Below are 5,382 nucleotides of genomic sequence, written 5' to 3'. Positions count from 1 at the left end.
AACATCATATTAAATGCATAAAACCGAGGACTTTCCCCCATAAATCAGGAACAAGACAGGGTTGTCCACTCTCTCCACTCTTATTTAACGTGGTGCTAGAATTTCTAGCCCAAGCATTCAGACAGATAAAGAAATAAAAGGCATTCATATCGGAAAAGAAGAAGTAAAGGTTTCACTTTTTGATGATTTGAACCTATACATTGAAAACCTTAAAGACTGTACAAAAAGATTACTAGACACAATCAACCAATACAGTAAGGTCGCAGGATACAAATTAATATACAAATGTCCATAGCCTTTCTATATGCCAACAACAAAATATAAGAAAACAAACTAAAAAAAAATAATCCCCTTCACGGTTGCAACAACAACAACAAAATACCTAGGAATAAACATAAGAAAGAATGTAAAGGACCTATATAACAAAAACTACAAAGCATTGTTAAGGGAAATAAAAAAAGATACAATGAAATGGAAAAATATTCCCTGTTCTTGGATAGGAAGAATAAATATAATCAAAATGACCATATTACCCAAAGCAATATACAAATTTAATGCAATTCCCATCAAAATTCCAATGACTTTTTTAAAGAAATGGAACAAAAAATCATCAGATTTATATGGAACTATAAATAACCTGAATAACCAAAGCAATCCTAAAGAAAAAGAACAAAGCTGGGGGCATTACAATACCTGACTTCAAATTATATTATAGGGCCACGACAATCAAAACAGCATGGTATTGGCAGAAAAATAGACACTCAGACCAATGGAACAGAATAGAAAGTCCAGAAATAAAACCACATATATGGTCAAATAATTTTCGAGAAAGGGGCCAACAACACACAATGGAGAAAAGAAAGCCTCTTCAACAAATGGTGCTGGGAAAACTGGAAAGCCACATGCAAAAGAGTGAAACTCTACTACAGTTTGTCCCCTTGTACTAAAATTAATTCAAATGGATCAAAGACATAAATATAAGACCTGAAACAGGCCCTGGCCGGTTGGCTCAGTGGCAGAGCATCGGCCTCGCGTGCAGGAGTCCTGGGTTCGATTCCCGGCCAGGGCACACAGGAGAAGCGCCCATCTGCTTCTCCACCCCGCCCCCTCTCCTTCCTCTCTGTCTCTCTCTTCCCCTCCCGCAGCCAAGGCTCCATTGGAAAGATGGCCCGGGCACTGGGGATGGCTCCTTGGCCTCTGCCCCAGGCACTAGAGTGGCTCTGGTCACGACAGAGCGATGCCCCGGAGGGGCAGAGCATCGCCCCCTGGTGGGCAGAGTGTCGCCCCTGGTGGGCGTGCCGGGTGGATCCCGGTCCGGCGCATGCGGGAGTCTGTCTGACTGTCTCTCCCCGTTTCCAACTTCAGAAAAATACAAAAAAAAAAAAAAAAAAAACCTGAAACAATAAAGTACATAGAAGAAAACATACGTACTAAACTCATGGACCTTGGTTTTAAAGAGCATCTTATGAATTTGACTCCAAAGGCAAAAGAAGTGAAGGCAAAGATAAATGAATGGGACCACATCAGACTAAGAAGTTTTTACTCAGCAAGAGAAACTGACAACAAAATAAACAGACAGCCAATTAAATGGGAGATGATATTTTCAAACAACAGCTCAGATAAGGGCCTAATATCCAAAATATACAAAGAACTCATAAAACTCAACAACAAACAAACAAACAATCCAATAAAAAAATGGGAAGAGGACATGAACAGACACTTTTCCCAGGAATACAAATACCCAACATATATATGAAAAGATGCTCATCTTCTTTAGTTATTAGAGAAATGCAAATCAAGACTACAATGAGCTACTACCTCGTACCTGTTATATTAGCTATTATCAACAAGACAGATAATATCAAGTGTTGGAGAGGCTGTGGAGAAAAAGGGACCCTCCTCCACTGTTGGTGGTAATGTAAAGTAATACAACCATTATGGAAGAAAGTATGGTTGTTTCTCAAAAAACTAAAAATAGAACTAGTATATGACCCAGCAATCCCTCTCCTGAGTATATACCCCCAAAACTCAAAAATATTTGTACGTAAAGACACATCCAGCCCCCTGACCATTGCAGCATTGTTCACAGTGGCCAAGACATGAAAACAACCAAAAAGCCCTTTAATAGATGACTGGATAAAGAAGATGTGGCACATATACTGTGGAATACTACTCAGCCATAAGAAATGATAACATTGGATCATTTACAACAAAATGTTTGGACCTTGATAACATTATACGGAGTGAAATAAGTAAATCAGAAAAAACTAAAAACTGCATGATTCCACACATGGGTGGGACATAAAAACGAGACTAAGAGACATGGACAAGTGTGTGGTGGTTATGGGGGGGGAGAGGTTGGAGAGGGGGAGGGGACTGGCACAACAAAAACCAGATAGAAGGTGCAGAGGACAATTTGACTTTAGGTGATGGGTATGCAACATAATTGAATGACAAGATAACCTGGAGATGTTTTCTTTGAACATATGTACCCTGATTTATTAATGTCACCCCATTAACATTAAAAAATTTATTTAATAAATGCAGTGTGCCATTAAACAAAGTGAAGTAAAATTAGATTGATATATCAAAATATTGTAACTCTAGGTAGATAGCTAGATTACAATGTAAAATTCTTTGAACTTAATTAAACAAAAAACAAATCTACAAGATGTTGATGGAAACAAAACAAACTCAAAAGATAGGTATTTAAAGAACATCAAATATAAGTGATCAATAATTATAAAATCATATACAACAATAACAGGGATATCTATTGTGAAATAATTTATAATCTCATAATTTAGAAAGTTCAGGTGTGAAAATACTTAGAGTTCTAATACTTTGTAATAATACATTCTCCTAAATGCATAAAGTATACATATTTAAATTATACTTAGTTTGTGGGTATTGTGGCAGACTGTACCTATAAGCAACAAAATAAGATAAAAATTATATTCATGTCAATATTGTATTAATTTTCTGCATAAAAAATAAATCACAAAAAAATTAATGGTTTAAAATACCATATTTGTATGATCTCACAGATTCCATGGTTCAGTGGTTTGGGTAAGGGACAGCTATATCCCTTGGTTGGAGTCTCACCAGGCTACAATTGAGGTTTTGCGTTGTGCTATGCTAACTTCTGGTGTTTGGGTTCTTTTCAAAGCCATGACTACTGACAGGATACAATAACTTGTAGCTATAGGACTAAGGTCCTTGTTTAATTAATTTATTTGGTTTTGTTACTTTGCTGGCTGTCAGCTGGGTACTTACTCAGGCCTTGGCTGTCATCTATGTTTCCTTGCCAAGGGTCCCCATAGTCAGCTCATGATATGGTGACAAGTTGATCCTTCTTTTAGACCTGTAGGACAACATCTTTCTGATGTTCACTTTCTTCCAGACAGTTCACATTATTATGTTAGACCCACTCAGAATCTCTCTCTTTTGCTTCACCTGAAATCAACCATCTTAATCATAAAAGTGATATCTCATCATATTCACTGGTCTTGCTCAGATTCAGGGGGAGGGGATTATGAAAGGTATGTATAACAGAAGGCAGGAATCATGAGGGCCGTCCTATTCTGCTTACCACAACTACCCACAATAAACTATGTTTATATGATCCAACTTTGATAGCAATGCACATAGATACACATATAATTAAATAAAAATGCATGAAAGAATGGTCATTAAATGTCATTGGTAATTGATTTGAGGTAATGAGTTTTTGTTTTTGTTTCCAGATAATTGTTATATTCTCCGCTAAGCTGTAGTATATAATTTAAATTTTTATTTTGATTTATAGTGAGTATATATTATTTATATAATCAGAAGAAAGCTATTTTTAGTATTAAGATAGAAAATAGCCTTGTGTGTTATGATTACATTTAAGTTACAAATATTGTTTTAGGAAAACATTTCATTGGTATAAGTGGACTATTTTGAGTAACATACTTTGGTAAATTGTAATATTATATAATTGTGTTTTTATTTAATTCAGAAGAAATGAAGAGTTCTATTTAGTTTATTTCTGCTATTTAATCATAGTAGTTCTCCTCTACATCTAAAATTCTGATCCTTATTCTACATTAACAATTATGACATAAGATTCAAGTACCATTTAATATAGTCTTAGTTTGTTTTGATATTTGTTGGCAAAATAGTGCTTATATATTGTTTTTCTAAAATTGTGACCATTTAGTTATTTCTCAACAGATGGCAGTTTAGACATGATTATATATAGAATTTTGGTCATACAATTTATTATTTACTTGCAGGTTTAGTTTGCAGTACATAAAACGTTTATCATTATAAAGACATTATATTTATTAAAATTAGACCTCTTACAATATTTAGTAATAGATATATCTATATATATATTTAGGATGCCATGTATATAAAGTAAACTTAAAAAGTAAAATATTTTTTTCTGAGATAAAAGTATTCATTTTCCTGACATAAATAGATATGTGGTTGTATTTAAATAGAAAATTATTTGTACCAGAGCATATGTATGTGTGTTGGGGGTGTGGGGGAGAGGTATGCACACAAGCTGTATTCCTAGGTGGAAATAGATCAATTTTTAAAACAGAGTTAATTTATATATTGCAGTTAAAAATTTGGCATGAATCTTTTCTTATATTATTTTCAACCTATATTTAAATTTTTGTTTGCTTCTGTGCTGATCTAGAAAGGAAATGACCTGAGGAGTAGAAGGATTTCTAAACATCTATTGTTTTCATCTACTGAAGAGCCCTTCTTCACACTTTTGGTCCTAATATCCTAAGTCATGCTTTGGGGAAACATCTCCCCATGGATGTTTTGGAAGGGAGATAAATCAAAATTCACAGTCCTCTACCTCTCAAGGGATGCAAGGGACCAAACTGCCACCCTATGAAATTTACCTGGAATACTCATTGCAGGAATGGAAGATCATGAGAATTTAATCTCCCAAACACAAGGGTCACAGCCTATAACTTATTTCTTCTCTAGTTTCTTTATTTTTCTGTAGAATCAGGCTCCTTATCTCTTCCTTCAATGACACTAAATCAATAAGTTCTATTTTGCTTATGTTTCATAGTCCATTATTAATAAAGAATCTTGTCTGAAATAAGATGTGCAGAAGATACTTTGAGTTCAAATAAAACATATCCAGTCAGAAAAACTTGTGTACTTCTGAACCGAAAGAGATCCAGGGATCAGTTATAGTTGTCATGCTCTAAGTGTACCTCCAGTCCTAAATGAATGTTGCCGTAGGATTCTTTCTTCAAAAGATAGTCATTTGTTTCTTTATTATATATAGAGATTAACAAATAAAATACTAGGACTGCTTTATCTACAAGCATTGCTGTTATCACCATGTGCATGTGCAACAGAATT

At 34.7% G+C, this 5,382-nt stretch overlaps 1 non-coding gene across 1 annotated transcript; it reads left to right on the top strand.

Annotated features, from left to right (window-relative positions):
- The first annotated feature begins 993 nt into the window (after positions 1-993).
- Positions 994-1,069, top strand: TRNAA-CGC (transfer RNA alanine (anticodon CGC)). The gene has a single exon. It is a non-coding gene; the product is annotated as a tRNA-Ala (tRNA).
- Positions 1,070-5,382: the final 4,313 nt, after the last annotated feature.

This window comes from Saccopteryx leptura, chromosome 4 (genome assembly GCF_036850995.1).
Source record: "Saccopteryx leptura isolate mSacLep1 chromosome 4, mSacLep1_pri_phased_curated, whole genome shotgun sequence".
In the NCBI taxonomy this organism is placed as follows: Eukaryota; Metazoa; Chordata; class Mammalia; order Chiroptera; family Emballonuridae; genus Saccopteryx; species Saccopteryx leptura.
Note: the sequence above shows the minus strand (reverse complement) of the source record. Positions and strands in the feature narration are given on the sequence as shown.